General features: G+C 56.9%; 1 long non-coding RNA gene across 2 annotated transcripts in view; it reads left to right on the forward strand.

The window, feature by feature from the left end:
* The window catches only part of LOC104848016, a 13,797-nt gene extending 5,990 nt beyond the window's left edge, over positions 1 to 7,807 (forward strand). The window contains exons 3-5 of one of the 2 annotated variants that reach the window (XR_776275.3): positions 307 to 1,175; positions 1,414 to 1,532; positions 1,942 to 7,807. This is a non-coding gene — a long non-coding RNA (uncharacterized LOC104848016). The remainder of the gene's footprint in view (positions 1 to 306; positions 1,176 to 1,413; positions 1,533 to 1,941) is intronic. The other variant, XR_004516747.1, reaches the window with a different exon arrangement.
* The last annotated feature ends 10 nt before the right edge of the window (positions 7,808 to 7,817 follow it).

Here is a 7,817-nt window from a genome sequence, read left to right on the forward strand (position 1 = left end):
AAAGAAAAAAAAAAAAAAAAAAAAAAAAAAGAAAATCTCCTATGTGCCAGATGCTAGCTAAGCTTTCAAAATAATTAACTTTGACTCATAAGTTCAATACGTCAGGCTGGGGGACCATAGTCTTAGCAGGATTCAGTTGACTCTACAGTCCACATCTTAGTTTCTATTCTTTAAGTAGCATTACCTTAACCCAAGAGTTAAAGTCCCTTGACACTACATTGCCTTAATACTCAGGATTCTGGTTACATAGGCCCAGGGGAAGGGGTCAAAAAATTCTCCGCTGAGCAGCCCAGGGTTTGTTTGCAGAGTTGCACCAAGCTCTCAGGACGGAGCGGAAAGAAGGAAATTTCCAGCTTCTTCGAGGCAGTCCTGGCCATGCAGGAAAGCAGCCTTGCAGATAAGTATTCACATGTACCCGCCTGTGGCCCATCAGCCTGCCCTCAGCCATGGCTCCTTGGCTTGGCAGTCGAGTGGGAACCTCAGCACTGTTCCCCGTGGGACACATTCTCCCTAGTGCAAGGCTCCAGGTGTGTCTCTAGCTTTGGCCAGGTGCTGACATCAAGCTCTGGCAGTATGTTGAGAGGATGGGTCCCTGACTGCCTGGCTCCAATCTGCAGGCTGATGAAGACGGCATAGCTGACCAAAAACAAACCTGGGTTAGGATTCACGGGCGTTCTCTGGCCTTCTCCAGACTGGTAGCACAGGCTGGTCTCAGAAGAGCCCCAGCTCACCCTCTTCTGGGTCCCTAGTCTCCTCGAGTACACAGGGTATCAGGAAAGGTATGGAGAGGGTGAGGCTGGGCAGATGGGTCCCTCCTGTTTTCCACCTATTGTGCACTGAAAGTATCTCAGGACGCAGAGGTAGGGACAGACACAGACTTCGTAGCAGGGCTGGGACAGAACTGCAGACTCCTGACTCTGTCCGCTGTTCTTGCGTAGCACTCCCCAAGCTGCCTAGTTTGGCCTGCTTCTTCTGGGTCACTCTGCTGTTGGGGAGCAGGGAGGTTGCTGGGGCTACCAGGCCTCCATATCTCTGGGCCGGTGGCGGGGCTGGGTGTGGTTCTCTCCTGCGGCCTGGGTGGCTCTTCTGTCTTCCAGGATGGCCCTATCTGGAGGCTCTGCAGAAGGAGCTGGGCGTCGGGCCTGGGCCACCAAGGTGTTGGCTGGATGCTGTGGGTAAGCTCGGGCAGGGCGGGGTGGGGGCTGCTGAGCTTCCTCTCATGGGGGCAGGTTGTCTTTCTTCCCGTGTTCCCCACCCTGGCCTGGGCCTGGCCAGAGCCTTCTGCTCACGAGAAGGCCCAGGATCCAGAGGCCGGAAGGCTGCTCTGTTTGGTCATGGCGTGGATGGGAATGAATCCGGACCGTGGTGGGTGGCCTCTCGGTGGAGGTTTCAGCAGGGTCCTTCATCCCACAGACGTAGACCAGGCATCTTCCTTACAGTGGACCCTGGGACCAGAGGTGAACATCAGACATGCGGTCCGCTTCTCTTGGCTCTTCATGTAAGAACCCTCTTCCTCACAGTTCGGCGAGGAGGTGAGCTCCCCGTCCCGGGAAGTACATGAGTTTGTGTTGGGGCTGGGTGTTAGAGAGAGGTCCTTTTGGTGAGAATGTTGGAAAGAGACATCAAGTCACCCGGGAACTCTGAAGGTCCCTTCCTCTCACCGAACCCTTCGCTGCCTCCACCCATGACCTTGGGGCTTGCTTTGGGCCGCCCTGAGCCACCCCTGCCTGGTGGGAAGTTCTCAGCTTTCATCACCTTCCCTGGGCGCCTGAGTTTCTTCTAAAAGATTTTTCTGTGCAAAGCCCTGGCTTCTGCCCTGTACGGAGCACAGGAGACCGGCTGCGGGTCTCTGCTGCACTTGTACAGCAGACAGGGGCTGGGTGGGGGCTGCAGGGAGCTGGGACAGAGGCCTGGGCCTCATTGTCCGTGCTGTCTCTCCAGGTCACTGCCCCGCACATCTCCAGGACTCCAGACTTGCTGCGCTCTGGGGAGCTGGGTGAATAGATTCTGGCTGCAGGAACCCAGGAGCAGCCTTCAGTGGCCCCACCCCTGAGGACATCTCCCTTCGCAGCCCTTGTGGGAAAAGTCTTCTGAGAAGAGCCGCTCTCGGCAGATGGTCAGCTGAGCACCGGATCCCGGGCCGGCACGAGCTCCAGGAGTGTGGAGAGGCCACAGCTCTCTCTCCACCCGCTCCCCTTGCTGGGCCCAAGTGTCTGAGGCTGGAGGCTGCTTCCTGACCTCATGCGGGCTGCGCGCCTCCTCTGGCTCCCCTGTGACCACAGCTCTGCCTGGGCGAGCGTTTTCCTGAGTGCACCCTCCCAGGGCCAGGTCTCAACAGGGATGAGGTGGGGAGGCACTGCTTGTGTGGGGTAGACTTGGCTTCTTGGGGGAACCCAGTGGAGTCTTCTGTTGTCATTTGGGGAGGCTTCTTGGGTGAGAGCTCTCCAGGTCTCTCTCTCCCGATGGCTCCCGAGGGGGTGGTCAGGGCTGGGGAGGAGCTAAGGCCTCCCCCACTGGGGTCTAGCAGGCAAGCGGAGGGGCATAGGGCAGGGCATTGTCTTGAAAAGGGGTAGAGGTGAGGATGCTGGGGTCAGGGAGGCTGACTGGAAACAGACAGCCTTGGTCTCACTCCTGTAGTCCAAAGAGAATCCGCTCCTCTCAAAGCTGGAAGGCCCACCTGAGCCCAGGCTTAGGGCAAGTGCTCAGCAGTTAGCCCCCTGGTCCGCATGTATGTGCCCAGATCCTGTCTTTGGGAGCAGAGGCCAGCAGGACAGGCCTGTGCACAGCCTCCCATGGGCCGTTTCCCTGTGCCCTCCCCCCGTTCCACCCACCCGCAGAGGGGACAGTCTTGCTGCGTGCAGAAGACTAGCTCGCGGCTTTCCTAAGACCAGTTTAAAAGCCGGAAGTCCTTTTCCTGGGGAGGGGAGAGTGACGGTTGTTCATCAGCTCAGGCTACTGTAACAATACTTAGGACAGACCCCAGGGGTTCGGTGCATTTCTCAGGCTTCTGGAGCCCAGAAAGTCCAAGACCCAGGTGTGGGGGTTGGCTTCAGGGGAGGCCCGTACAGGTGGCACCTTCTACCGTGTCCTTACCCGGCCTTTTCTCCGTGGCGTCTTGGTGGCTTTGTATAGTAGGACACCAGTCCTGCGGTACCAGGGACCCGTGCTCATGACCTCATTTTACTTCAGTCACATCCTGAAAGGTCCTGGGTCGGCATACAGCCCCTGGGTGGGTTGCAGATCCAGCCTGTGCTCTTGGGGGACCACAGTTCAGCCACCACAAGCATGGCAAGCTGCTGCCACGTCCCTCCAGGACCCCAGCCTGCAGGGAAAGGAGCAGCAAGTGAATGGAAAACAGAGGTGCGGCCAGGGTGGGTCGAGGTGCCTCCTGGGCCCGCGGAACTGCTGGGCCCTGCACAGAGCCCAGTCCACAGAGAGCCGCACTTGAAGCCAGATCGGGTCTCGGTGCGCCCTCTGCTGTGCAGCTCTGGGCAACTCCCCCGGCCTCCAAGAACCTTGACACCCACTGAAATAGGCGCCAGCCCGTGTTCCTGTGAGCAGGTGCAGGGGCAGCTACAGAGATAATGTGCCTGGCACAGCGCTGGGCGCTTAGTCGGTGCTCAGTAATCACTCCCACCTAGCTGGAGTTTAGATTTAACTCTGACTTGGCACCTACTGAGCCCGAGGTGTCTCCGACGAGGCCTTCCCCTAGCTGCTGTCTTAACGACCCTTTCTAATGAGCTTGGGGAAGAGGTCAGTTCTACTCCTCGGAATTGAGCACCTACTTTGAGCTCACTCATGGACCGGACCCTTGGGGAAAATAAGTGAAGATGCAGCCCTGGTTCAAATCTTCAGTGCTATCTAGCTACAGCAGATGGGAGGAAGCCCGCTCGCATGGAGAATGGGGGTGACACCTACAGCAGTCGGAGAGGCTCTCGAGCAAAGCTGAGCCAACAAGGGCCTTGGAGGGCGACAAAGCTGTGGCTTAGCCCCGAGCTTCTAGGGAGAAACCAGAGCAAGATGTTCAAAGTAAGGTCAGGCAGTGCAGGACTTATCAGAGCCTTTGAAATGCTCATGGGGATTTCAAATACTCAGGGACAGAATACAGGGTGATGTGTTTCTTGGCCTTTCTGGCCACAGGATCCTTTTCTCACAGAGCATCACAGAACCGGGGACCATGCAAGGCTGGGGTTTCTGAAGGGAACTTTTGTTGGTGATAGGAGATGTTGTAACTAGGGCACACCCAGGTGTTGCGTAGCATTGGCTGGAAAGGAAACGTGGGGAGCCGGAATTCAGGTCCCAGGCCAGGCAGGCTCAATGCAGTTTGTGGGAAGGAGGGGTGGGCACGCTAGTCGTGATGGGTGTCATGTCTATCAGGCATGGGGGCTCTGGGGATCACACCTGCGTGCGCGTGTGTGTGTGTGTGTGTGTGCACGTGTGCCTGAGTAACAGAACCCAGCCCTGTGGGATGGGCCTGACCAGAACCAGGCAGGGTGTTTCCACCCAGGACAAGCAGTGTCCCAGCATCTCCAGGGGAACTGTGGTGTTTGTGGGGGAGGTAGGGCTCTGAGGCCCACACCAAGATTAGAAGTAGAAGGCAGGGTCCAAGCAGCCAGGCTCAGTTCTGGCAGGACTGAGGGCTGCAGAGGTGGATCCCTGCCCTGGTCAGGCCCCGCACTTGGGGTGTGGGCAGAACTGGTGGACAGGAGGTTTCCGGAGCCACAGCTCAGGGGTGGGCAGTGTGTGTTAACAGTGTGTGTTAACAGTGGTGTTTACAGTGGTGTTTACAGTGCATGGTGTGATTAACCTACTAACCCAGGGCTCGGCTGGGACGCTGTGGCGTGTGGCGAGGTGCCTGGCCTTCTGCCAACCAACTAACCCACTAACCAGGCCCGCGCATGCCCTACTAACCCCTGCAGCCAGACCCTACTAACTGCAGCTCATGGGCCTTCGTAGCAGCTGGGCCGTGGGGGCAGACGAGGCTCCGGAGGGCCCGGCCCGGCTGGGGTCTCTGTGCAGATGCTCACTGCAGACAGGGCATGTGCGTGACCTAGCAGCTTGGCCACTTCAGTGGGGGACTTCAGCAAGTCACCTCACTTTTCTGAGCCCCTGTCCTAGGTGGGCACGGAGAGCACCGATTCTGACCTCACTGGCTGCAGTGAGAATTCTCTCCCTTATGAATGTCTTGGAGGACAATTAAGAAAGAGGAGGGCTGGGGTTGGGGCAGAAACTTGTCTGGCAGCAGCTGCAACCTGGCCCTGGTCTCCCTGGGTGTTCTGCACACAGATCCTTGCGCCTGGGGCCAGACACTTGCTTCGAACCCCTGTGTCTGCCCACGTTCTTCCTCCCTGTCAGCTTTCTTTTCCGTAGGCAGCTCTCCTGTCCGATTACTAACTTGTCTAACCTGGGGGCACCTCACCTGTGCCCTGCCAGCCCTTAACAAACTAACGGACCTGTGTGCGTTATTTCTTCTCTCCTAGCGACTCCTGTGTGTGTCCGCCAAGGCGCCCCCACCGCTGGTGCTGTGCTGACTTACTAACCCAGCCCTACTAACCCTGTTTTCTCTTCTTACTAACCCCAGCCCTGCCGAGCTCTGGGTCCCTCTGGGGGCTGGTCCCTCTCCTTCTGGCAAGCAGAGGTCCCCGGGCTGGCCCTGCAGACCGACACCCCAGGTTGGCTGCTTGTGAGATCAGAGACCACTGGGCCAGGCCTAAGGCAGGGACGGCCTTATTAACAACACCCAGAGGAGGAGAAGGTGGCCCTGCGGATATGGGAGGCTGGACTCTGAGCATGACCTCTCTCCTCTGTGCAAAAGGCTGGTTGCCACTGGGAGTGGGCAGGGCCAGGGCATCCTCTGGGGTGTGAGTGTGGAGGCCTGTGGGTCTACAGTGTGCAGTTCTGGGCTTTTCCCAGCCAGAAGAACAGAAAAAAGGGGCTTGTGCTTCCTTCCCTGGAAATGTTCTTCATTGGAAAGGGACAGAGACAGTAGCCATTCTGGAGAGGAAGTCAAACAGGGCGTGTCCCAAAATGGAACTCGGTCGAGGGTCCCTGCCCATACCGGAAGTCACTCTTCGGAGCCTTTCCCAAGTAGGAAGTCAATAAAGGGGTCTTTCCTACACTGAAAAATTGAGGCATTTAGTACATAAGAAATCAGCTACAGAGGTATTCTCCATACTTGAAGCTGACAAAAGGGGCATTTTGACACTGGAAGTCACTAGAAAGGATGGCCAATAATCAGTGAGGAGGCCCTTTCCCATACAGGAAGTTGCCTAGGGAGGGGTTCTTCTATGCCAAAAGATGGAACAGGCCCGAAACTCACACCAGAAGTAGGTGGGGGGGGTTAGAACTTGTCACATCCAGAAGGTAGAGGGCGTCTGTAGCTGTGTGGCAAAGGCAGTGAGGAAAACACCTGTACAAGAGCTGGGAGGTTGGCAGGGGGAGGAAGTGGGGAGCAGGACATGAACTCCAGGGGCCCACAGGCTGGCCAGGAAGTCAGCCTCACTCCCTACCCTGTCCACGCCCCTGCCCGGCCAGCCTCCCCCAGAGCCCGCCAGTCGCTAAGCCGGGGCCACACCTGGGGGTGATTTCATGCCTCACCTCCAGTAGGCACCTTGGCCTCTCTGGGCTAATCTCTAGCTACCTCGAACTAACTCTTGCTCTCACCCAGCTAATCCCTGCTTCACCCTGGCTGCCCCAGGGGCTGACCACTAACAGCCAACCCCACCCATCTGGGGGCTCCAGGCTCCCCGCCTGGCTTTGGCCTTGGTTCTTAATTAACCTCTCCTTCCCCTTGACTAACTCCTGCCGTCCTGGTCTGTTCCTTTCAGCAGAAACTAATGGCTTGTGGATTTCTTTCTGACTAACAACAGGTGTAAGTGTCCTTGTTAGTATCACTATTAACAGCTTGGATGGCAGCGTGGCCGGGAGGGTTTGGATCCTGAGCAACAGGGAGAGGTGTAGCTAGTGAGGTCAGACTTGGCTCCTCTTGGTCAGAGCAGTCAGATGCCAGCAGTGGCCACAGGTCTTAACAGGAGGTGCCAGGGCTGGGGTGTGGCCCGGGCCTGATGGAGGCTGATACTGGTGAGGTGGTGTCTGGCCTAGAGTCAGACTTCCAGAGTTTTGAACAATGGTATAGCCCCTTATTTTCATTTGCGTTGTCTCCCTTAAACAGTAATCTCATAGTCCACATGAGCCGATGTAATTTATGAATCTTGACATGCCTGTCGGGTGTGTGCAGACTATGCATAGAGTCATCAGCCATCAGCCCAGGGCCCAGAGTCCCCGCTATGGGTAGGTCAGAGTTTTGGTAACCCCGGAGCAGACAGAAACACTCAGATCTGCCAGCCCTTTGCATCTTAGTGTCATCTAAATTGGCTTCCTCTAACTTCCAACTCTCCGAATGGAAGTCTTTCTTGTAACCTAGTGGCACTGAGGGTCTCTTTACTGCTGGAGGAAGCCTTGCTGGTAGCAGAGAGGAGGAGCCGTATGGCATGGCGGCAGGGGTGCCCGGGTGGGTTAAGAGGTGGCACAGGCAGAGGGGAATGGGAAGGGTGATTTGTTTTGCTCTCCAGCTTGGTAGTCAGACTATGGGAGAACAGTCAGGGTCTGGAGGACCAGATTACTCAGCAGTTTCAGTGGCTGGCTGGGAGGCCTCATGGACAGTATTTGGGTCAGGGAGAGCTGTGAGAGCCCTCTCTGCCACCGCCAGGGTCTCAGAACTAACCCTTAGAGCTGGCAGTGCGATCTGATCCAGACAGTGGTCCAGACTCCTGAGCTACAGAGGAAAAAAAAAAAAAAAAAAAAAAAAGGGGGGGGGG

The sequence above is a fragment of the Fukomys damarensis genome, unplaced genomic scaffold (assembly GCF_012274545.1).
Source record: "Fukomys damarensis isolate Sample0158 unplaced genomic scaffold, DMR_v1.0_HiC HiC_scaffold_12, whole genome shotgun sequence".
Lineage (NCBI taxonomy): Eukaryota > Metazoa > Chordata > Mammalia > Rodentia > Bathyergidae > Fukomys > Fukomys damarensis.